We start from the raw sequence: 26,907 nt of genomic DNA on the forward strand, positions 1-26,907 counted from the left end.
AAAATTCATTTAAGGGTTGAAAAATCTTAGAGCTTGCCACCGAAACCCCAAAATGGTAGATTCTTTACATTAGTTTGGCATGAAACAAAAGGATACTTTTAAGTTTTTATCATGTAAGAAAAATCCTTGGGAAGGAACGGAAGAATAGTTGATGACAAGTTTGAGATTTAAAAGTAATTAGAGGTTTTTAATTACTGAAACTGAATTGAATGCTACCTCATTCTCAGAAACCTTCTGACTTTTGAGTCATGAGAAACAGTCTCTTAATTTGTCTAAATTCTAAAATAGACCCCAGTGTATTGGGGATATCTCTCGATATTCCCAATACTTGACAGTGGTGTTTTTTATGGAGAGGGATGTTGGAACTGTTTTGTGGGTAACAAGTCTAAAGTGCCAACTAGACCACCATTCTAACAACATTGATAGTCAGAAAATGAGAATTCTTTAAAAATGATGAATTGATGTAGTATGCAGTTATTTGAACTAAGGTTATGTTTGGATAAATGTTTTGAAAACTAGACCGGTTATCAAACTAGGAAGGCACCGCACCGGGTTCCTAGTCTCTTGCTTTTCATTGAAGCAGGAAGGGGTTTGGTATATGTCGAATTTGATCACAACAGGTTGATTTTGTTCAAATTCAAAAACAAATGTTTTGGATTGTAGAATACTACAATGGTTTAAATTTCAGGTTGTAATGCATTGAGACAAATCATCAAACTAAGGTATCCTATGAACCGTTTGGAACCCCCACCTCCCCCAAAAGAACTTTTCATTGTGGACCAAGAAATCAAAAGATAACCATTTATACATGATCTTGAAAAGTGATCGGATTATGGAGTCAAGTCCAGTTTTGGATCCAAAAACCATTTGATCAGGGTTTGAACTAGATGATCAGACCATTTGACCTAAGAACCGGTGGTCAAAACGATTATAAATGTAAATAAAAAATAAACAATATAAGCATGTATTAGAAGATGCGAGCTCACAAATGCTGAGGAATGATTGTCCATAACAAATGAAAATATATAAACAAGCTTTGTTGTTTTATGCAAACTAAAGCAAAATAGCCTGCAAAAGAAAATATTCCCATTGCATTAACCAAAACCATGTTCTCCCAATAACAATTCTTCAAACTATATTCGGTAATTTTGCTCATATCAAATCAAATACGTACTAATAAATTTTTGTTTTGTAAATACAAAACAAAGAAAGCTACAAAAATCAGCCCTCCATAACACTGCCCCCCACAACGTCCCACAGCACATCTCTTCCATATATTGTAAACATCTTTCGATGATAATATTAGGAATGATGATGTCATTATTCCTAATATTATATATTTCAATACATGGCGGAAATGTGCTGTGGCATGTTGTGGGAGACAGTCTTGTAGGGGCTGATTCGGTCTCTTCATGTGCAGGAAATTCCCAAACAGCCAATACTTTTTTCTTTTTATGCAAGCTCCCATCATCTTGCTATCGTTTATTGGCAACGAAATCTGTTCCCCATGAGTCAGGGCTATTAGGCATTACATGTGGAAATGGCAATTTTTGTGGTGACATTGGTGGAATGGTTGAAACTCAATTCCTTTCCAATTTTGACATGTATGTATTTAAGGTCTTTGAAATGTAATTAGATCTATTTCCCTTTTTTACTAATTAAATTCTCATAATTAAGGCCACTTAGTTTTTTTCAGTGTTTTTAATTCGCCATTGAATCGTTTGAATCATTATCCTATCAAGATTTTGGGTTTGATTCAAGTAAAATCTAGAGAAATGTTCATTGGTTGTCAAAAATTGCCCAACCAGACAGTTGAACCGTTTACCCAGTTGATACGGTGACAAGGTCGCAAGTTGCATACTAAATGTATATGCAAACTTCAAGAGGTCATAATTTTTGCACACCAATGTCCAATTGAGGTGATTTTTTATATTTTGTGTAACTTTCCGAGATTTATGCATTCCAAGTGTCGTAAGTGTTTTGCCTCGCTATTTTCGAGAAAAAAAAAATCCTTTTTGGCCTCAAATCGTAATTTTTAATATTTTTATAATAAAAAATAAAAACTAAATTAAACAACACAAATTAAATATAAAAAAATGCATATATCATATCTAAAACCCAGAGGCAAAAATGTTTCGACCTCTGGGTTGGTTTTTAAAACATTGGTTTTCTCCACACCCCAAAGTATAAGATAAAGTAAAAAGATTTAAATTTGGATTGTTGGGTTGAATGATATTTCCAACCACTGCACCATGTGTTCACTTATGGTGCATTTGGTTTCTGAGAAGCGGATGGGAAGGGAAGCATTTTTGGGGAATATTCAGTTTTGCGTGTGTTTGTTTCAAAGGAAAACCTGGGAAAGGAAGGGAAACACTAGGGGCGCAGGTTCCCAAAGATCAGTAAGCGGGGTCACACTAAAATGGTGAGACCCTGTTGAGAAAAGAAGAAATAGGCAAGTGGTGAGAAAATATTGTCTAGAGCCACTCTCTCAAACATTGTCTCCTTCCTTCAAGTCGGCCAACGATAACATCTCCGACGTTCTCGTCGAACGATAAGCTTAGATCTAGCACTATCTCGTCATTTTCGTTCATTTTTATACCGTTTTGACCTATTCCATTGGATGGGTTCCCCTTGAAATCTCACCATCGGCTCCTTCCGTCCATGGCCGTCCAGATCTATCTTCTAGCATGTTTGATCCATTTCTAGCTTCTATATGGACGATCATTTGGGTTTGTTCGCCCAGAGCTCCAGATCTGGCTTCTAGAATATGTTTGTTCCAAATCTAGAGTTCCTCTTATCACAAATCTGATATTTTTGTGTCCAACTTTTGATTCAAACTTTTTTTTTGTTCGGTTGATCTTAGATCTCATATTTTTGTGGTTATTTTTTTTTTGCTTCAGGTAATCACAAACCACAAAATAGGTGATTTCGGCTTCAGGTCATCACAAACAACAAACTTGATTTAATATGTTTTCTATTAAATTTTCTTAGAAAACAAACATAGGAAAATGAATTTTGATCGTATTGTTTCTCTGGAAACAAACACTAGATGCAAAAATGGGAAAAAATATATTCCTTTCTCATCCCATCCTTTCTCAAAAACCAAACGGACCATTAGGGCCTGTTTGGAAAAGTTCCAGCTTTCAATGAGTGTTGCTCATATACGTTTGAGATAAGTTACTCGAAGTGGCTTCATGGGAGCAAAAGTGGTTCGCTGGCTTTTAGAGTTTTCACCAAACAAAACTTTTGGGCTTTCCATTTGGGGCCCACCTCAATACGACTAAAACTACTACCTGAAAGCCCTTCCAAATAGGCACTCAGTGCTTATTTAGGAGGGCTTTCATGCGGTCACTTCTGGAATTGTAAGGTGGGCCTCACATGGAAAGCCTACAAGCTATGTTTGGTGAAAAAAAATGCAGAATATGCTTTAATTAAGCTAATAAATTAGTGTGCCTCCAACCAAATGATTTTTGGGCTTCCAAGACTGTTATATAAAAGCTCACTACGTCTTTTGGTTATTAGATCTTCCAAAAAATCTTTTAAAAAAGACTTGTCAAGCGACATCTTAGTCAGAGATGCAACTTAATTGGGCATGGGTTGGATTTTTGTCAAAATTTAATTGGACTCAGCCCAAATCTCAATCCCAAAATAGTGTAAAATGTTAATTTGGGCCAACCCAAATTGCACCCCTAATTTGAATAGCTTTTTCACATTGGCTCTATCAATGCAATTAAATTAGAGCTGAAGCTTTATCACAGTCTCTTATTATAACTCCATGCATTATAAAATTTAAGTTCTAGACCTAATCTCTTCGCAAAGAGATGAGTAGTAAATAGAGTACGGAGAGAGAAAAAGGAAAATTTAATGTTGTGTTTGGTTGCAATGCTAATAAATTTACACTGATGCAAAACCATGACACTGCAAATGATATGAGTGTAAATTTTGACCTATTTTTGTTTTAAATTTTAATTTATTTTATTTGATTGCAGTACAAATGAAGTCAATTAAGATATGAAACAAAATAAAGTAAAATCCAAAACAAAATTAAACAAGAACTTACATTTTTTACATTTGCACTCCCATACACTTATACTAGTGCAAATAAATTTGCACTGCAACCAAACACAACCTAAGGTTTTAGGCACTGTATTGAGGTGAGGCCAAGCCGCCAAGGTAAAAGAGAGAAACATAGTGTTTTCAACATCCGGTTGAACCAGGTGGTTCGACAAATCAATCCATCACTTGGTCATATTTCTATGTCCATTTCACCCCTAAATTGTACACCTAAAAAACCATTGTCTCTCAATATGTAATCTAGCTCTTTAACCATTGATTCATTTGACTTGATTAATGTATCGAAAGTTAATATTTATCTATTATTATTATTATTTCTTTATTTAACCATTCCCATAATTAATAATGATAATTTTACATTCATTACACTTGTAATTATGATGGATATATGATATTAGAGATATAGGGTTTTGAATCTTTTGATATCATAATATGTAAGATATAGAGTGAGATTTGTAAAATAAGAATACCATTCCTAAAGGAAATAGGAAAAATTCAATCTATAATGTTGCTTTCAACTTTCAAGGGAGAAGGAAGATAAAATGATTTAGGGGTTTAAATCCAATGGGATCCTTCTCACTAAAATCAGCCGATGCCCATATCAATAGAGTGGAGGAATAATATGAAATGGTCAAAAATATTACTAGGAAACTCAATAGTAGGAAGTGGAAGATACAAACCTTTTATTTATTTGGGCCTGTTTGGTTCATGGAAATAAGGGTTTGAAATCAGAATTGGAATGGGTTATTTTGATTTGGAGTCCCATTTCCACATAGTGGAACTCCCCTCAATGGACCCTTAGGTTGTGTTTGGTGATCCCATTCCAACTTATTTTAATCCTAATTCTGGTTCCTGTTTGAATCAATCAGACTTTAAGAATAAACCATTCCTATTCTAATTTTAAGGGATTTTGATTGGATTCCGACTACAAACCAATGGACCCTTACGCTGTGTTTGGTTGAAATGTGCATAAATTTGCACTGCTGCAAACCATGGCTGTGCAAATGATTTGAGTGTAAATTCTAACCTAATTTTGTTTTAGTTTTTAGCTTATTTTGTTTGATTGCAGTACAAATGAAATAAATTAAGACATGAAGCAAAATAAAGTAAAATCCAAAACAAAATTAAACAAGAATTTGCATTTTTTTTACTTTTGTAATTCCATGTAGTGGTGAACACTATATGGTTATAACTGAAAAACCGAATAAAAAATTTTGGTTTCAGTTTATTCAGTTTGATTAATACGATTTTTGACTAATTCGATTTTCAGTTTCAGTTTTTAGAATTAGAAATTTAGCTAACCGAATTAACTGAACTTTCTATTATTATATGTAATATATAATATGTAAGATATAGTATATAATATATTATATATTTATATATTAATATATAATGTAATAAAATTTGATTTCATAATATATATTTTGTAATATATAATATATATTATATGCTATAATATATATAATAAAGTTATATTATTAAAATTCAATTTTAACCAAAACAACCAAAAACCAAATAAAAAATTTTGGTTTCAGTTTGATTTTTCTATAATTTGGTTTTGTTTCGAGTTTAAATTTTTAGTTAATTTTTTAAAATTTTAATTTATCCAATTTGATATTTTTAATGGAATAAACATAATGCTCACCCCTACTCCCATGCATTTGTACTAGTGCATGCTATTAAATGACATCATATCATTCATACCAACGCCATCCACAATACTCAATTATCAATGAAATAATGGTGGTTAGACTTCATTATAGAAAAAAAAAGGACAAGACATTTCACTATCTAAGGGAAAATAGTCATTATTCTTGATACATATTAAATACTTTCAATAGTAAGCAATTCAGAGCTGAAAATAGTAAGAAAAGCCTTAAGAAAATTCTTAGAGGCTTCAAATTTAGGTTCCGTTTGGTGCATCTTTTTGAGAAGATCTTCTTGTAGCTCTGACAGTCAAAAGTTGCATTAAGCTTTTGATATAAGATTTGGGCAGCTCAAAGATAGTTTGGCAGATGCATGTCTTTCCGTGCGTTTGTCTACATCTTCCCACGCGAGATTAAAACTTAAAAGGCGTGGAAAGCTTCATTTGAAGCTTTTCGAAATAAGCCCAAAATGGGCTTCTTGCGTCTTTTTCGACACTATTTTTTGGCGAATAGATCTTCCACGAGCCAAAAAGAACAGACCGAAAAGGTGTCAACGATCTTGCCTCTGGTTGGAGCAAAAGGTGCCTGAAACGGAGAAAAAGCAAGTAATCTCCGGGCTGGAACCCAGTGAGAGTGCTCCGAAACTCAAGTTAGTATTTCCTCAAAAGCAAGATAAAAAACCAGATTGCGTAAAGTTATCACATACCTAGTTCTTGGGGGAAGAGAGCCTTTTATAACCACTTCGCGCACTCACTCCCAAGCTCTTGTCAGGTCGGGTATCATTACCTCTGCACTTCTGCCAATTCGAGTGTCATCACCTCTGTTGGGGCAGACAACCGCCACTACTCTATCTGTCGAAGCCGTCTCTGTGATTGGAGGTGGCGGTGGCAGGTGGCCGTTGAAGTGCGGCTGTCAAGCATCAAATCCTAAATCAGTCAGGTGCGTCGCCTCAGGATACGGACTCCCTTGGTGTCAGATACGGTTGTTCAGATCGGCGGCCTGGAGACAAAGTGCTGGAGTGGTGTGCGAGGTCAAGTCTTGAGTTCGGATAGAGGTGTGGCCCGAACTGCCCTGGGGTGGGCCAGTTCGGGTTGTTGCCCTTTGCGCTCCTCGTAAGGCTCGGGGTCAAAGGGAGAGTTCAGGCTCCTTTTGGGGAGCTCGGACTGCTGGTTCCTCCTCTCGGAGCTCGCGCCTTGAGCATACCGTCATGCCGAGCTGTTACTTTTTTCAGGCCACCCTCGGTTGTTTCCACGTGTTGGGTGGTCAAGAGGTCGGGCCAAATCTTCCTTCATCAATTGCCCCCCACTCCTCGCGCTAAGGGGCTTGCCCTAGCGCGGGGAGTTCGCGAGGTGATGGGTGGATTTGACCCGTACTTCGAACCGATTGACTGATGGCGCGAAGTGTGCGTTCGTCAGGAGATTTCTAGGTTTCTCGAGCACCAAAAAGTCAGGAAACGCGCCAATCCGTCTTTAAATGTTGGGAGACGTGACAATGCACGTTATTTCAAAATTTAAAAAATGCGCCGCTGGGAGACGTGACAGCGGGCGTTATTTCAAATTTGAAAAAGCGCGCCGCTGCTGCCTTCAATGACGGGAGACGTGTGCCGGCGCTGCTTCAGTTTCAAAAGACGTGCGGCTAGTCACATCTCGGTCTTAGGAGGCGTGCAGTCAACTTGATCGTGGACCGTTGGATTTGCCTCAATCAGAACCGTCGATTTTCGATCACTATGGGTACAAATAGTGGGGGACCCCAGTCGCTTTTCATTGTCATTCTCCTACGTTTGCTTCTTGAGCTCACGTCCATGTTTTAGCTCACGTCCAAGTTTTTAGCTCACGTCAACCTTCCGTAGTCTGTTTGCTTTTTTCGGGTGAGTCAGTACTTTCTTCCTGGTATTCTTTTCCTCCCGATGTCTAGCTCAGACAGCTTAGACAGTTCTTCGAGGGGGTCAAATGCAGGTTCTACAAACCGAGCTACATCCCCCGACAGCCTTAGTGAACCCGAGGTAGAGCTCGAGGAGGAGCTCGAGGAAGAGTTCGAACCCGTAGGCCGAATCGCCTCAGATAGTTTGGCGTCCTCCCGTCGAGGTCGGACGTTAGACAAGTTTGGGCCCTCAACCATGACGCCTGAGGGGCTTTACTCCCTTATCACCCAGTTCAACCTGCCTAGGGAGTACACTTTATACACTCGGGCGACTTCCCTTGGGAACACGGTCCCGACAAGATCATGATATTCCGGGAGCAGCTCGTCGCTGGGTTGCGCCTACCTTTCCACCCCCTCATCATCGAGGTTATGAACCATTTTGGCGTGACCGTCGGCCAGCTCCACCCGAATTCTATCCGTAATTTGGTTGGGACTATCTCCCTCTTTTGCGAACAGATTTTGCCTTTAGACATGGAGATCTTTTCTTCCAATCTAATGCTAAAGAAGCAAGCGGGTCCCCTTCCCGGGCGTAGGCGGGCGTACTACCTGTCTCCTCACCCGGGGTTCAAGCTTTTACACGATCTTACCAACATGGTCCCGGCGTGGAAACGGGACTACTTCAGGGTGCGAAGTGCAATGGGGTGGCCGTTCCAAACTGGGTGGGGGATGGCTGCCCCCGATGCTAGTGTTACGCTAGATAGGGAAACGGCGAAGGGCCTCCGGGAATGGGTCCAGCTTGGGCTAAAATGCCACCATTATCTGACAAAGGCCAAGCTCATCCAGGCCAGCCTGAGTTCGGGTAGGTTCCTTGCTCAGAGGCTTGCCTTTTGTTTTGCTTTTTGTTCTTGCGTTTTCCTGATGCCAAGCTCTTTTTGCAGGTGTGAGGGATACAGAAAAGACTTGCAGTGGAAACCTGTTTCAAGCCATGAAGAGGAGGAAGCGAGTTGCCAAACGGACTCGTGTCGAACTGCCCCGAGATGCGGAGCCCGAGGTATTGGGCTACCCGCCAGTGGATCCGCCCAGGGAGCCCGAGATGGCCCCTCCAGCACAAGAAGCAGCAGGGGCCCCTTACACCGAGGCTGCTTATACGGGGGCTCCTCCTTACACTGAGACTGCTTGTACGCGAGCTGGGCCTCCAGGCTCGGGAGGCCAAGGCGAGTTTAGAAGCGTGTTGTCACCGAATCACGCTCTTCAAAAAAGTAGGGAGGCCGTTTACCCTGAGGAGGTCGCAACGTGGACCGAGCTTCCTTTGAACCATGTAGCCGAGCATGCTGCCTCTTATGCCATGGTGGTAAGTCAGCGACTTCTTGTCGGGTTCCTTGTCATTACCTTTCTTGCTATTGCTCTTTGAACATTCTCGTTATTTTTCCTATTGGTAGGTGAACTCCTCCATCCATGCCTTAGCGGCCCAAGCAGAAAGGAGCTCAAGGCGGGCACGAGCTACCGAAGAGGCTTCCCGCGCTGAACAGGCCAGGCTAGCGAGGTCTCAGAGAGACACCGAGGCCATGGGAGTGGTGGTGAAGCACATGGCGGACTTGAGGCTGGACTTGTAGCATCAGGTCGAATACCTTCAAGAGGATATTAGGGAGAGGACAGAGATCTTTTCTCAGGACATCGAGGATGCCAAGAAGAAGGCCGTTGAAGACTATATCGCCTCGTCGCACTTTGAAGACCTGATGGTGGGCTTGTACAGAAGGGGTTTTAAACTGAGCCGGTGGATGATCAGGAATACGTACCCCGAGCTCAACATCAGCGCCATAACTATTTCGCACATTACTCAGGAGATGGCCAACGTGGCTGATGGTGAACCGAATTCTGAGGATGAGGCAGGACCCTCGGATATCATCGACGTGCCTTCCGAGGGTGAGGACTGAGATTTGTCGGACTGCTGGAAATTTTTTTTTTGAAATGTACACAGAGTATTTTGTAATGAAACGTTCTTTTGATTAAGTTGTTGTCACCCTCTTTTTTCCAAACTGACTATATTGCCAAACTGACCATATGCCTCTGATGATGAGATGTCGAGGTCCTTATCAGTTTGCTGTTTTTACTTTGCCTATCAGTTTGGTGTTAGCATTTTGCCTTTGCGTGCCCATGCCGAAGGTGACTAAGTCTTATGGTGTCGAGGTCCTTGTTAGCTCGTCATTCTAACCCTCAGACTCTGATAGTGACTCCTAGTCCACTTCGCTTGGTAATTTATAGGTAGTATCATGTTAAGTTAACAACGTTCCACGCTCGGGGTACTTGTTTGCCTTCTAATGTTTCGAGCTCGTATGCTCCCCCGAGTGCTCTCTTTACTCGGTAGGGCCCTTCCCAATTCAGTCCAAGTTTGCCCACGCCGGGCTCGGGTGCCAAGATCTTACGGAGAACCAGGTCGCCGATGCGAAAGTTTTGCTTTTTTACTCTGACATTGTAGTACTAAGCTACTATTTGCTAGTAAGTTGCGGTCTGGATGTACGTGAGGTCTCTTACCTCGTCCAGTAGGTCGAGCTTGGTACGTAGCTCACTCCGTTTGTCTGATCGTCATATGCTTCTAGTCGCAATGTAGGTACTTCGATCTCCGTCGGGATTACCGCTTCAGTGCCGTAGGTGAGGTTAAAGGGGGTCTCTCCCATGGCGGTTTTTTCCGTAGTTCGGTGAGCCCATAGAACACTTGGTAGCTCGTCCGCCCACAACCCCTTAGCTCGGTCTAGTCACGCTTTCAGTCCGCGGAGGATAGCTCTATTCATCACTTCTGTTTGACCGTTTGCCTGCAGGTGCGCGACCGATGTGAAGTTCTGCTGAATCCTCATATCTTGGCACCATTCCTGAAACTTGATGTCCTCGAACTGCTTGCCATTGTCGGAGATTAGTACTCGAGGTAACCCGAAGCGACATACTATGTTCTTCCAAAAGAAGTTATGTACGTTTTGAACTGTAACTGTTGCGAGAGGTTCAGCTTCTACCCACTTTGTGAAGTAATCTACCACCACCACTAGGAACTTCCTCCCACCTGTTGCTGGTGGGAATGGCCCCAGGAGGTCGATGCCCCATTGCGCAAAGGGCCATGGACTGGTGAGATACTTGAGGTCGGCGGCAAGCTGATGGTGGATATTGGCATTCTTTTGATAGTTGTCGCATTTTCTGACGAGCTCGACGGCCTCTGCCTTCATCGTTGGCCAGTAGTACCCTTGTCGAAGTGCCTTCTAGGCGAGGGCCCTGCCCCCCAAGTGTCCGCCGCACAGACCTTCATGAGTGTTGCGGAGTATGAGCTTGGCTTCGGCAGGACGCAAGCAATGCAAGTAGGACCGTCGGTACAGTCGTTTGTCTATTATGACATATTTGGTTGTCTGGTGCTGCACCCTTCTGGCTGCATTGTGGTCCGCAGGGAGGGTCTCATCTAGCAAGAAGCTTGCAAGTGGGTCGATCCAGCTTGGCTCTGCTTCAAGGACGGGAGCGACCTCCTCTGCCCCACCGAGAATGCTAGGCCGAGGTAAGTCCTCTATGCACACGGTTCTCATGGCGTTGTGAGTGATACTGGCTAACCGGGACAGGGCGTCGGCCTCAGTGTTCTCTGACCTCGGGATTTGCTTGATGAAGTGTGACTGAAAGTTGAGCAGAGCCTCCTTTACCTTTGCCAAGTAGGAGATCATAGTTAGCTCGCGTGCTTCGTATCCACCCGTAACCTGGTTGACCACAAGACAGGAATCGCTGCAGATAACTATGTGTTTCGCTCATACCTTTTGCGCTAGGGCCAGCCTGGCTATCAATGCCTCATACTCCGCTTCGTTGTTGGATGCCGCGAACTCAAAGCGTAGCGCGTATTCCAATTTCGTGCCACCCGGGCCGTGCAGGACTATTCCAACCCCGCTGCCCTGTTGGTTCGAGGAGCCATCTACGTGATGGATCCAGGGCTCCTCATCCCAGTTTGTGTTTGGCCTAAATAGGAGAGATGTCACCCTGACTGCTACCTCACGAGGTTCGGACTCTATTGGCCTAGGAGCTCCGGGCTCACCTGAATTGGGGATCTCAGGCTCAACCGGCCTAGGGACTTCGAGGCTGGACGTGCACTCGGCGATAAAATCTGCTAAGGCTTGGGCCTTAATAGCAGTTCGTGGCTTATACTAGAGGTCGTACTCGTTGAGCTCGATGGCCCACTTCGTCAGCCGACCGGAAACCTCGGGCTTGAGTAAGACTTGCCTCAGAGGTTTGTCAATCAAGACGATGACAGTGTGAGCCTAGAAATATAGGCGGAGTTTCCAAGCTGCAATTATCAGTGCGTATGCCAGCTTTTCTATCTGCAGGTATCTCATCTCTGTTCCCTGCAGAATTTTACTAACATAATAGATGGGTCGTTGGACCCGATCTACTTCTTTTATTAGTACCGAACTAACCACCTCGTCGCTTGCCGAGAGGTACAGTTCTAAGACCTTGCCCTCCTTGGGCCTGGTTAAGACCGGCACACTAGCGAGGTAATTCTTTAGCTCGTCGAACGCGAGCTGACAGTCTCGGGTCCATTCGAACCCTTTGCCTTTAATTGCTTTAAAGAAAGGCAAGCAACGGTCTGCCGACTTGGACATGAAGCGGCTCAGAGCGACTATGCGGCCATTTAGCCTATGAACCTCTTTTACTTTTCGGGGTGGTCTCATATCTAGGATGGCCTTTATCTTATCCGGGTTGGCCTCAATACCGCGCCGGTTGACGATGTACCCTAGGAACTTACCCGAGGTGACTCCGAAGACACACTTGTTTGGGTTCAGTTTCATGCTAAATTGACGCAAAACTTGGAAGACAGAATCTAAGTCTTGTATTAATTCATGTGAAAACTGTGTCTTGACGACCATGTCGTCTACATAACATTCTATCTTCGTGCCAATTAAGGGCTGAAACAGCTTATTCACAAGTCTTTGGAAGGTCGCCCCAGCATTCTTCAATCTGAAGGGCATGACCTTGTAGCAGTACAGGTCGAACTCGGTTATGAAGGTGGTTTTTTCCTCATCGGACTGGTCCATCCTGATTTGGTTGTAGCCCGAGTAGGCATCCAAGAAGCTTAGCAACTCATGTCCCAAGGTCGCGTCCACTAGGCGGTCAATTCTGGGGAGGGAGAAGCAATCTTTCGGGCAAGCTCAGTTCAGGTCGGTGTAGTTGACGCACATGCGCCACTTGTCGTTTGCCTTTTTTACCAACACTGGGTTGGCTACCCAGCTCGGGTAATGAACTTCCCTTATGAAGTTTGCTGCAAGGAGCTTTTCGACCTCCTCATCGACCGCCCTCCAGTGCTCTGGGGCTAAGTTGTGTTTCTTCTGTCTAATGGGTGTGACTACAAAGTCAGTATTAAGTTTGTGAGTTATAAGGCTGGGGTCAATACCGGGCATATCGGCTGCGAACCATACAAAAATATCTAAATTTTGAAGTAAGAAACTCACCAGTTCGGTTCATAGAGGTTCCTTAGGGAAGCACCGATCTGTAGTGTCCGAGCCGGGTCCGCAGCTGAAGTTGGGATTGCGACTGTTTCTTCTATGGGCGAAACTCGTTCTTTGCCTTGCTCCGTAGGCCGCTCCAGTTCGAGGTCGTCAGCCACCTTTGTTTTTCCCTTTAGGACGGCAACATAGCACTTGCGGGACTCAAGTTGGTCGCCCCGCGCTACCCCCACACCGAAGTCTGTAGGAAACTTCATTGCCAAGTAGTAGGTGGAGACCACTGCCCGTAGGACATGAGTGATTGGCCGCCCTATTATGGCATTGTATGGGGAGGGGGTCGCGACCACCAGGAAATCGTGGTTAAGTCTGATCGCACAGGGCCATGTGCCGACTTCCACCAGAGGAGTGTTTGCAGGCTTCAACTCGCTTTTCTACAACTGAAGCTGGTCAAACGCCGACTTGACGAGAATGTCCACCGAGATGCCTGAATCAACAAGTACGCGCCTGATTTCGAAGTTGTTGATCCTTAGTTTTATGACAAGCGCATCATCGTGGGGGTAGTGGACCCCTCACGCATCGTCTTCCATGAAGAAAATCGGTTCCTCCTTCTTCGGCCTCTTCGGAGGGTTCTGTTCTTCTCGGCAGCTTCGCGAACTGACGCCCGGGCTGCTGCCGAAGTACAATCCGCTACCATCGAACCTTCCACTATCACGTGGATGGTTCCCCAAACTAGCCTCTCTTCCAGATGTTGTCTTTGCGATGGCTCGGCTGGCCTGTTGCTGGACTCGGGGGCATCCTTACCGTGCTCCCCTTGCCGACCTGTCTTATTATTATTATTATGCTATACAAAATTTCTCAAGTACCCGCGACGGATGAGTCCCTCTATCTCGTCCCGGAGATTATTACAATGTTCTATGACCGTGGTCTCTATGGAAACTGCAGTACAAGTTTATGTTCCTCTCGTTTGGGTTCCCTTTTAGGCGAGATGGCCATTTTACGTACGGGGCATCTTTGATCGTCATCAAGATCTCAGCCCGCTTCGCGTTTAAGGGTGTGTAGTCCGTCTGAGCTGCTAAGGGAGCTCGGAACGGCTGGCTCGGTTTCGTCTCCCGAGTTGGATCTTTCCTTCTTCTGTCATCTAGGTTGGAGGGCTCGCCTTCTCTCTTCCTTTTCTCGATCCCGCTTTCGGTCCTTTGGTTGATCTCCTCCTCTGTTCTCATGAATTTATCCGCGAGCTTGAGGAATTCAGCTACGGTCGCGGGCTAGCTAACTACCATGTGCCACTTGAACTCCTTGTGTGTCACTCCTCTCTTGGCTGTCGCGAGCTGCACCGCAGGGTCCAGTCGCGGTATCTGCAAGCACGCATCATTGAACCGCTTGATGTAGTCTTGAATGGACTCTCCTTCTCTCTGGACCACTCCGAAGATGCTCTCCTCGGTTCTGGGGCACCGCTTGCTGGTAACGAAGTGCGCGGTGAAGACCTGCACGAACTGGGTCCAGCTTCTTACTGACCCGGGGGCCAGGTTCCTGTACCAAGTGCGGGCCACCCCCCTGAAGGTGGTAGTGAAGGCCATGCACATGCATGATTCGCTGGCCCTTGCCAGGTGCATTTGGGACTGGAAGGCATCGACGTGGTCGTTGGGGTCGAAGGACCCATCATACTTGTCTAAAGGGGGGAGTTTGAAATCTCTGGGCATGGGGAATGCTAGGAGTTCTGATGAGAGAGGGGAAGGGACTGAGAGAATAGGGGTAGCTTTTACCTCGTCCGAGCTTGTATCTTCTTTACCTCAGAGTTCGGGCAGGACGCGGGTGGTAGTTCGGCAACTTCGTCGGCGTCTTCGTTGCTGAGTGGGCCTAGTACTGGCACTACTGGCCTCGGTGTTGCCGAGCTCGATGGGCCCGGACTGTTGGTAGCCCGCTGCTAGGATGCTGAATCGGTTCTCTGTGGCGGGAGCTCAGACTTGGAGTGCCGAGGTGCTGATTTGGCGGGAGAGGTTCCCGACCCGCCGGCGAGCTGCGAGGCGGGGGTGATTTTTCTTTCCCTCCGGCCCGGGGATGAGGCCTGGCTCTTGGAGGGGTTCTGAAGTTGGGATGCTTCTCCTCGGTGAAGGCGTCCGCCCTGAGGGGAGGGCTTAATCGGTTTTGAAGCGGGGTGCCTGGGTGGAACTGCTGCATTTGGGCTTGCATTGCCCACATGCACTGCATCAAGTCATCAAACTGGTTTTGGCCAGTCGCTAGGGGGACAACAGTTGGCTTGGTAAAGGTTGTCTCAACAGGGAGAGGAAGGGGGACGTTCATGGCGAGAAGATTCATGGGTGCCACTGTTCATGGCGCATTCAGGCTGGGGATCCCATCCACCGGAAGAGAGATGGTGAACTGTCCGATGCACACCACGGGGACTTGAAGTTGTTCCCCGGTGGCGTTCATCTCCGTGCTACGTCCGGCATTGCTGGAAGAAGCCATGAGTGTTGGGGTGTCTTAGAAAAAAGGGGTTATGAGAGTTTTAGAGGGAGGCTTTTAGAAGCGTGTTCCCATAGACGGCGCCAATTGATGGAGTGCAATCCGGCCGGTCCTAGCTGTCAATGATCTTGCCTCTGGCTGGAGCAAAAGGTGCCTAAAACGGAGAAGAAAGCGAGTAATCTCCAGACTAGAACCCGGTGAGAGTGCTCCGAAGCTCAAGTTAGTATTTCCTCAAAGGCAAAATAAAAAACCAGATGGCGCAAAGTTATCACATACCTCGTTCTTGGGGGGAAGAGAGTCGTTTATAACCACTTCGCGCACTCACTCCCAAGCTCCTATCAGGTCGGGTATCATTACCTCTGCACTTCTACCAATTCGGGTGTCATCACCTCTGCTGGGGCAGACAACTGCCACTGCTCTCTTTGTCGGAGTCGTCTCTGTGACCGGAGGTGGCGGTGGCAGGTGGCCGTTGAAGTGCGGCTGTCAAGCGTTAGATCCTAAATCAGTCAGGTGCGCCGCCTCAAGATACGGACTCCCTTGGTGTCAGATACGGTTGTTCAGTTCGGCGGCCTGGAGACGAAGTGCTGGAGTGGTGTGCGAGGTGAAGTCTTGAGTTCGGATAGAGGTGTGGTCCGAACTGCCCTGGGGTGGGCCAGTTCGGGTTGTTGCCCTTTGCGCTCCTCGTAAGGCTCGGGGTCAAAGGGAGAGTTCGGGCTCCTTTTGGGGAGCTCTGACCGCTAGTTCCTCCTCTCGGAGCTCGCACCTTGAGCGTACCGCCGTGCCGAGCTGTTACTTCTGTCAGGCCACCCTCTGTTGTTTCCACATGTTGGGTGGTCAAGAGATCGGGCCAAATCTTCCTTCATCATCTTCATTTGAAGCTTCTCGAAATCAGCCCAAAATGGGCTTCTTGTGTCTTTTTCAACACTATTTTTTGACGAATAGATCTTCCAGGAGCCAAAAAAAACAGACCAAAAATCTATCTTCCTAACTTATAAACAGCCAAAAAATCACACAAAAATACACATCAAACAGGCCCTAATAAAAGAGATGAGAAGAAGAAACAACAAGCACATGGGGTCGATGGAGCCCTGCCACCCATTCCACATGAAATTAACATAAACTTTAATATTTCGAGAAAATAAGATGGAAATTATACTTTTGAACGAGCGGTAATGAATTAGAAGGGCTCAATTTAAAAACAATGTAAATACAAATATGTAAGAATCTACTCTTCCTCGCCCTGCCCATTAGTATCACTTGTAAGGAGGCCGAAATGTTGGCGGGCCTTGTACACGTGGCTAATCAGACCCATCTTACCACGTCAGCCTCCAACTTCAACTTGGCGGAACACTTGTGTTCGATGATTGAACCCTGTAGATTTTTTGACTCCGTCCCCCAAGAGCATTCATTACACATTACAAGGCCCAAGATGAAGGGACAAACAAACTGTTTCTCCTTGTCCACTTTAAAACGAATCTTTGATTGCCTTGAGGCTTGAACCCTGACCAAAGCTATATTACCCTAGTAATAGGCTAGGTACTACATGAGTGGTATTTTCGTAAATGCAACAAAAAACGGAGGCTTACTAGGAATTTCATCACTTCTAGGGCATCCATATAACGTAAGCCTCCACTCCAGTGTCCTGTCTCCACTCTCCGGCATATATACAAAAGGTTATAAACCCTTTCCTTCCACAGACCCAATTTCTTCGTCGGTCTTTTCAGGCTTACGCGGGTGTGCCCCGTGGGTTCACTGGTTTGTTGCGAGCTTATCCCTCCAGTGTTTTTCGTTAGCTTCTTTGATTCGTCTTCTTCTTCAGAACTCCATGGATTATCTCTTTTGTCTTTTTTTTTGTTCGTTTTGATGTTGTTGGGTGAAAGGAAAAGCAATAAGTGAGCGTCACTGATGCGATTCGTGAATCAAAGATAGCGTTTTCAGCCCTTTGCGTTGTCGACAGAGAAACAGTAGTTGCGAGTTGAGATTCTGGCATTTGCCGTACTCCCATGCGCCTTTTGCATTCAGATGCTCGTATATCTCTCTTATTTCAACTCTAATTTCTTTGTCTACTGTATCCTAACATCTTTCAAAACTATTTTCAAATGGGTCGTGACTTGTTTTTCTGGTTTTTCTTAGTTTTTTAGGGGAAGAGAGGGGGTGTTATCGGCAGTGAGTTGATAACCTGATTGTGCCGGAGACGTAATGGGATTTGTTTGGCCAGGTCCATGGGAAAGAAAAAAGAGGTTGTGATTTAGTGCTTATTTCTCAATCAGAACTTCTGAATAAGAAGAATCCCTATGGGCTGTGGTCCGGCTTATGTTTTATCAGTTCGGTTCTCAATATCTTTATTTGGATGATTGGATCATTGGATGGCTGATGAAAAAAATAAAAAAAAAAAATCATTTTGGATTTTTGGGTCGACAAGCCCTTCTGAAGATTCTATACTCGAGGAAAGAAGATGAAGATTTTCTTTCCAAACTCCAGAAGCGGCATCAGATTCCAAGTATGCCAGTCCTTCATGAGCAGTAAATCAGTGAACAGCTTGATTTAACTCCTCACAGTGAGGTTTTTCATAATCGGTCTGTCTTGGATACAAATATACAGCTGAATTGATAAGTCTCTGCCTACACACAGAAACAGCGAACAGTTGGATTAAGGGCAAAACAGCGTCGTTCCAAATGAACTTGTTTCTAGTAAAAAGTGCTATAGCTTGTCGGCAGCTATCGAAACCACATCGTGGATTTCAAATTCATAAAGCACAACTCTACATCATCGTCCAGGAAATAATCGAAACCCTTTGATTCAAATGTTATTCAACCATATATTCCTAATTTGTCAAAAAAAACCATTCATGGTCCGTTTGGTTGCAATCGAATTGGAATCAAAATCTTTGAAATCGAATTAGAATCAAAATCCATTGGCAGGAATGGCCATTCCCTCAAACCGGCCCCTAGTGCTGCAAACAAAAAGTTTTGAATTGGACTTTAGATCCGCATTTGATTCTTTAATTTTAGGTTTTAAACCAACTTTATTAATAAGGTAAATTGCTTATACCTATCCCGAACTTTTTAACAAAACAAAATTGGAATTAGACACCTGTTAGAATCTCCAACAAGAGGCATAAAAATGTCAACAACTGCAAATTGATATGAAGGGAAAAATTTGAAAAATAAATTAATTATTTTAAAAAAGAGATTGAAAGCTTTTGGGTATCATTATATGAAGCAAAAATTTTGAAAATAAACATTTTTAATATTTTGGATATTTTCGTGGCCCTTTTTAGAAGATTCTAATAAAGGGATCAACAATAATGTTAAAATGTTTAGAGGAGGTGATGTTTAAGCAATTTCTCTTTATTAATAGTATAGGTTTTAAATATATTGGATGGATCGTCCTCTTTAGACTGGTTTATTCGTAAGTATCCATAACTGGATCACTTATTGATATGAAGATCTCCCTTGGACATGCTACTTGTGTGGAAAAGTCGGCCATCTTTTCCATCGGTGTTCTCAACCTTTCCTAGACACTTCAGGCCTTTGATCAATATTTTAATCAATGCCCCATGAATAATCCATGCCCCTGGTTGAGAGCTGAATAGGCTTTGCGGCGGATATGGAGACGCCCCAACTTTGGTGATTTTGTTAATCTCAATGCAACCACCCCGTTATCCTTTGAAAACCTTTGCAATGAAGCAACCACGTTCTCATCTAATCACCAGGTTCAGTCTAATCAAAACTCTCCCCTAGTCCCACTGGTTTCCTCAAACCTGTTGGTAGCTTCGAATTCGGCACCCCCTCCTCTTCGAGTCTCAACTGAAACTTTCCATCTGGCGGCTTCTGCTCAGGATCTAGTAAATCGCCTTTTCGAAGATACTCTCAGTCCCTCTTCTTCAACTAGAGGAAAAAGGCCTAGAATTGGTCTTTTATCGAATATGCAACCTGATCATCTGTCCCTAGACTTACTTATTTATGATAGGCCTGAATCTTCAAGCACAATTGTACAAGAGGAACGTATTGTCTCCATCCATCACGTAGTTCACAATGATCCCAGTGTAGTTGCAGAGGATCAACATTCTGTAAGTATATGCTTACCTTCTTTTTTCTATGTCCTTATCAGAGGTGGTTGGCCCTTATCAGCCCCACCTTTCGCAATGATTATCCTCAGTTGGAACTGCTGTGGGGCAGGTCGCCCTAAGGCAGTTCAGGGGTTAAGGGATTTTGTCCAATGAGTCAACCCCGATTTTATCTTTTTATGTGAGACAAAAATCCCAGGGTACAAGATAGATGTCTTAACAAATAAGTTTCGTTATCCTAACTATATTACTATTAATCCTGAAGGAAGAGCAGATGGTTTAGTTGTCATGTGGAAAGCAGGTTTTTAGGTCATTGTAGAATCATCAACTCCAAGGTACGTATTTCTCAAGATTCATTTACCCACCTATAATTGGTTACTAGCTTTCATCTATGGACCTGCTGTTAAACATTGTCAAAATAGTTTTTGGCTAGATCTGAATTCAAAATTGCAACAAATCTCTCTACCCTATTTATTAATCGGGGGCTTCAATGAGACCGCCTCTGTTAATTCTCTAGAACCTTCAACCTCCTGTAATACCTCTACTTTATCCTCTAGGCAATATAGAAATATGATAATAGAGCATAATCTTTTAGAATTGAATATTCAGGGAGGAGGAATATCATGGACTAATAAAAGAACCATAGGTCATATTCAAAGAACTCTTGATAGGGCAGTCGCTTCTTCTGATTGGCTACCTCTTTTTCCTAATGCAACCCTCTCTCTAGGTTCTAAATGGGGATCGGATCATCATCCTCTCATTCTCAACCTTAATCCTACAATTTGTAACCTCCCAAAACCGTTTAGGTTCAATGTGGCTTTCAGAGACTTCTTGTAAATAGATCATAGAAGATGGTTGGCAACTTTCAGTTAATGACCATGCAACATATCAAATAACTAAAAAACTGGATGCTTTAAAAAGAAGTTTAATCAATTGGAGAAATTCTTACTTTGTTGAACCACGAAAAAAAATACAAAATTGGAAGATCAGATCTTACAAGTGGAGACAAACTTCTCGCCAAACTTGGCTGCAATTGGGAGATAAAAACACAATTTTTTTCCACAAAAGTATTCTTTTCAGAAGGAAGAGAAATTATATTGAAGGAATTAAAGATGACCAAAACAATTGGAAAACTGAGCATGAAGACATCACTAGAATTTTTATGGATTATTTCTCGAACCTTTACTCCTCCCAAACTCATGAAGAGTTAGAAGTATATCCAATTGTTTTAACCCAATTATCACGTAGGAAGAGAATCAAATGCTTACTGATATTCCTTCTACTGATGAAGTAAAAGTAGCCCTTTTTAGTAATGGGAGTCTAAAATCCCCTGGTCCTGATGATATGCCAACAATACTGTTTAAGGATTTTTGGGACTTAATGGGGCCAAATTTAGTATTATTGGTATAAGAATTTTTCCAAAATAGAAAACTCCTGAAAAGGTTGAACCAGACATTCATGTCTTATCCCAAAAAAGATAGACTGCTCTAAAGTCCAAGATTATAGACCTATCAGCCTTTGTAATGTCACCTACAAAATAATTGCTAAAGTGATAATTGGTAGACTTCGTTAAATTTTGGACAAGTGTATCTCCCCAAACCAAGCAGCTTTTATACCTGAAAGACAAATGTCTGACAACTCAATTAACACCCAGGAGATGTTTCATTTCTTAAAGCACAAAAAACAAGGAAAAGGCTATGTAAGTCTCGAACTAGATATGTCCAAAGCCTATGATAGACTAGAATGGCCTTTCCTCCTTCAAATTCTTTATCTTCTAGGTTTCTCACCTCACTTTTGTCTTCTAATAAGAGAATGTATTTCAACTGTCTCCTTTTTAGTCCTCATAAATGGGATTTCTGAAGGTCATTTTCACCCCACTAGGGGTTTGAGACAAGGAGATTCATTATCTCCTTATCTATTCATTTTAGAAATGAAGGGTCTGTCTAGACTTCTTCATCAACCTGAGCAAGAAGGGAAACTCCAAGGTATTCCCATTTCCTAGTCATCCCCCAAAATCTCTCACCTCTTCTTTGTGGATGATGTCATGATTTTCATAAGAGCTCATAGAGAAGAAATAGATAATCTCATCCAAGTCCTAAACAAATTCCAAATTGCTTCAAGACAAATGATAAACATGGATGAATCGGGAATTTTTTGTAGCCAAAATATTCATCCCAGACTCCAACGTATAATTAGGAGACAACTGGAAATAAAACCTTTGCATAAGAATTGTAAATATCTATGGCTCCCACTCTTCTGGTCTAGGAATAAACATTCCAAATTAACTTTTATCTTAGACAACATGCAAGCAAGCTTAACTCGTTGAGAGCCTCAACTATTAGTTAGACTGGGAAAAAAGTATTAACTCAGTCTGTCTTACAATCTATTCCCCTCCATGCCATGACCTTAATTAAATTCCCCCATAAAAATATTGACCAGATAGATAGAATGATTAAGAATTTCTAGTGGGGAACTACTAAATCAAAACCTCACCCATTCCATTGGTGTGCTTTGAATGTCCTCATGTTACCTAAAGTTGCGGGAGGTTTAGGTTTCAGAAATCTCCAATTAACAAATAAAGCTTTACTCAAGAAAACAACATCGAGGTTTCTGAATGAACAAAACAATTTATGGGCTCAACTTTGGAAATCAAAATACCTAAAAAACCATGCTTTGTTTCCCCATTTTATCACGACTTCAAGTTCCCTTTTTTAGAAATCAGTCGCCCCAACTCTTATTTACCTTGCTTCTAAATGTGGGTCTTTAATTAAGGAAGACTCCGACTTTCCAATTTCTCAACGACCTTGGATTCAAATGCACAATCAATTTTACTGGATATCTCTTCATTTAGCTCCCCAGCTTAAAAACTTGAACACCAACCATCTTATTCAGAATGGTTAATGGAATCGAAATGTTATTATCTCTTTATTTTCTACTGACGAAGCAACAAAGATTTTGAATACCCCCATTTTTCCCACTTCCTGGATCTGGTGCCAACATAGTTCACGCAAATTTACAGTAAAGGAAGATTACAAGAAGAACCAAGGAATATCTGGTACACCTATAGACCCAGATCTCAGCTTCTACATTAAAAAGCTTTGGAAACTCAAAAGTGCACCCCGTTTTCAACTTTTGTTTTGGAGAATTCTTAATAATTTCATTCCTATAAAAGATAAGATCTTTCAAGATAATCAACACAAAACCCACTCCCTCTGTGATCTAGAAGCTGAAACTTTAAATCACTTATCCATGAATTGCACTTATACACAAGCAATCCTTTTTGCCAACCCTTGGATTATTCATTTCCAATCTATATTTTAGGGATCCTGGATTTTCTATATTAAAACTCTCTATAATCAAACTGTAGATTGCTCTTTATTCATGAATATTTTTAACTGGATAGTTACAGCTTCTTACTACATTTGGTATGCTAGGAATGAAAAGATTTTTAAAAACAAATTAATGCGACCTACCAATCTATAGGTCCAAATTAATAATTCTTGCTTATAGTCACATTATCATTCCAATATTAATGATCCCTCAAGCCAATACTCAATGGATAAAGTTTCCCTTAGAATATCCCAAAATTTGGATCTTATTGTGTTTACTGATGCAGGAAAAATCGCAGATTCTCTATACACCTATGGTGTTGTTTTTTTCTCAAAAAATCTATCATGCTTAAAATATATTGGAGGTAGAACTAATCAGATTTTCTCTGTAATTCAAGCTGAATTGTATGCTATTCTGCAGGCTTTATCAGAACTGTCACTCTGGGGAATTCAGGAAGTTTGTATATACACTGATGCTCAGCAAGTAGTTCAAGCGCTTCAACAGAAGATGGATCTGCCCTGGTCCTGCCAATGGCTTTTGTTTAGGATTAGTTTGTTAATTTCAAAGTTTAGACATGTTTCTTTTGATTTTGTAAATAGGAAGTTTAATAGTACTGCTCATAAGGTATCCCAAATAGCTAGATCTCATTGCCTATCTTCTTTTGTACTTAATGAATATCAAGATGGGATACCGAAAGTGGAAGACTTTGTTATCTTGGTTTAGTATTAATAATATGTATCTTTCAAATATATATATATATATATATAGATGGATCATATGTGGTGTGGATCCATACTTAAACCAATTAAATATTGATCATATATTCATGTTGGATCCCCAAGTTGTTTCATTTAGCTTTTAAATAAATTTAATGTCCTTTTCATTTACACTAAAGTTTGACATCTAAATGCTTATTAAATTGTAATAATTAATTGGGTAAATTATAAAAACCTCCCCTAATGTTTTTGACAATCATAAAAAACTACCTTATAGTTTCATTTTAACAAATACCTCCCCTGAATTTTTGAGAAATTCAACAAAAACCTCCCTTTTGTCATCGTCCCAAATGGAAAACGTTAAATTGATGCATCCGCTTTTTTCCAAATACCCATTTTATCCTTTTATAAATTATTTTACATACACAATTATTGAAATAATCCCGTTTTAACTCAACAAAAACCTCATTTAATGACCATCTCAATAATTTTACATACAAAATTACTAAAACATGTATTTTTGTTGAGTTAAAATGGGATTATTTCAGTAATTTTGTATATAAAATAATTTATAAAATGGTAGAATAGGTATTTGGAAAAAACTGGTGCGTCAATCTAACGTTTTTCGTCTGGGATCGTGATAGAAGGGAGGTTTTTGTCAAGTTTCTGAAAAGTCCAAGGGAGGTATTTGTTAAAATGAAACTATAGCAGAGGTTTTTATGATTGTTAGAAACTTTAGGGGAGACTGTTGTATTTTACCCTAATTAATTTTAGAGTTGAATTGGAGTTAGTGAACTCTTGCTAGTTATGAAGTCTGAATGTAAAGAACATTGTTTTGAAATCTAGATCTGAAAAATGACAATTCACCATCTTAAAGGTGGATATGAGAAAGTTTGTTTAACTATTTAAGTAATTAATTAAGTGAATATCAAATAATTAATAAATGTGGAATTGATAAATATTATAAATTATTAAATACTTTTAAAGAATTGAACATTAATTAATTAACTAATAAGTATTTAAAATAAATAATTACATAACTACAAATTAAATAGTTAACTTAACTGTTAGTAAGAATTGATAATCAATAATTAAATAATAATTAAAAATTAAAATCATTATTAATAATTGATAACTATGTATTAATTAATTAATTAAAATAATTGGTTATTAAATAATTAAATAAAGAATAAAATAATCATTACTAGATAATAAAATAATTAATTAAGTAATTAAGTAATACATATATAATTCATAAAATAATAATAACTTTTAAATATTACATCATTAATAGATAAAAGGCACTAAAAATAATAAGAGATAAGAGATATTAAGAGCAAAGGCCCTATAGCATTCAAAAAAAAAAAGTCCAATTCAGGTCACCCTTGACCGGATCAAATTAAACATACACCGTTTGAAGCTCTACCTACAAATCAAGTATTGAAAGAAATAAGACGTTGCCTCAAAGGTTAATGGCATGGAGCAACACGCTGAATGCTCTCTCTCTCTCTCTCATAATTTTCGAGTTTGAAAGATAGGCTTAGTTTGACATTCTACATATTTGTATTTGTACTCCTTTCCAAGGATTTTAAAATTAGATTGGACAGGGAACCATTTTGGGTCCAGTTCCCGGGGTTAAACATTGGTCCAAATAGATGACTCGTTCTAACAAAAAGAAGTAAAAAACAAAAAAGGCCAAAAACCGTTATCCGATTCAATAGTTCGACTGTTTGGGCCAATGATTTATTGACCAAATCAATGATTTTTTTACTAAAAAGCGAGTTTAAGATGAAATAGAACCAATTAAATAACCATTCCCAAAATTTTCGATCCAGTTTTAAAAACACTGCTCCTTTCAAACTGAGTTAGAAGGAAAAATGACCTTAACTAGAATACATACAACCAATAAAAAGAAATATGGGAGATTGGGAGTCCCACCAACTCTTTCTCATGGTTTACCACCTTCCTTTGGTTTGCGGTTGCAGACACTCTCCTTCCTAAAGACTAAAGTCCTCCTTAATAACCACTCACATTAGCTCACTCCTAAAACCTCTCAATCTAGTCTCTTCCGAATTTTTCTAGGAATTGGGGAAGATGATTTCTTTCACTTCCCTAGCTACCCCTTATCACTAAGATAAAACCTTAGATTTATATAGTTATATCCCTCTCCATATCCTTCTAAAATAGCATATTATTGATTTTCTTTTTTATTTCTTTCTGTTCCCTGTGGGTGGGGAGGTAAAGTTAGATTGATTGAACCAAAGTCTTTTTTTTTTCAAAAAGTTTGAATATTTTAAATATTATGCTTCATTTTCCCTTCTAAACATGATGTATTTCTAATACCAACTTTTGGCAATGTTTTTCAGGCACAACTAGTACATGGTAGAGAAAATATAGTTCCAACTTAAAAGTTTTGTATGTAAGACCCAGTTGGACCAGATCTAGCATGTATTATCAGATCGAATTTGGATATACCCCAATTCAAATCAGATCTGACCCCTTTGCATCCCTAAATGACTCAAAATGAGCAATATGTAATAATTGTATCATTTATTAATACACCCCTCTTCTTTACCATATTAACTATAACACCCCCTGTAGTTTGTGAATTACTAAGACACCTTTGTAGTTTGCACCGTTTTTACTTACTATTCATTCTCTTTAACGGATGTGTAAATCGACTCTTTTAACCTTGTCGTCTGTTAAACTGAACAAATAAAATTTCTATTTTAACCCATTTGAATATAGGGCAATTGTGGATCAAGGTTTTAAAAACCGACCTGGAACCAGAACTGTTTAGCCACTAGTTTTCGGATTGGCGGTTTGACTGTCCAGTTCGAACAAATAGCCCGTTCCAATGAAAAATAAAAAGTAATTAAAGAACGGCCAAAAAACCATTGAACAGGTCAAGGGTTTGATCACCTGAATCAATGGGTTACTGACCAATTTTACGGTTTTTGTCCAAGGACTGAATTTAGGGTAAAATTGCCTGCATGATTCTTGAACCGAACGATCCAACCGTCTGGGTCAACGATGGTTCAAAAACAGTGGTGTAGACAACACCCATTCTACTATTTGAGTTAATCGTTGTCTATGACTGACAATTTGATACAAGAGAGAGATGCAGAAAATGGAGATAATCAGAATCTTTGTTGTCTCTTTGCATCTTAGGTGACCATTACAGGTTGCAGACCAGAGTGATGACGTTCTACAATATTCACCGTGTCTCTTTACAGAGGAGTTGGGGGGTGGGGGGGAATGGGGATGATCAGGATGGGGGCGTTCTGTAATAC

The 26,907-nt window shown here is 41.2% G+C and overlaps 1 long non-coding RNA gene across 1 annotated transcript; it reads left to right on the forward strand.

Moving 5' to 3' along the window:
* Window positions 1-17,057: 17,057 nt before the first annotated feature.
* Window positions 17,058-18,411, forward strand: LOC104607367 (uncharacterized). Its single transcript, XR_736945.3, has 2 exons — window positions 17,058-17,527; window positions 17,633-18,411. It is a non-coding gene; the product is annotated as an uncharacterized LOC104607367 (long non-coding RNA).
* Window positions 18,412-26,907: the final 8,496 nt, after the last annotated feature.

Source organism: Nelumbo nucifera, chromosome 4 (assembly GCF_055504915.1).
Source record: "Nelumbo nucifera cultivar China Antique chromosome 4, China Antique-T2T, whole genome shotgun sequence".
NCBI classification, from domain to species: domain Eukaryota; kingdom Viridiplantae; phylum Streptophyta; class Magnoliopsida; order Proteales; family Nelumbonaceae; genus Nelumbo; species Nelumbo nucifera.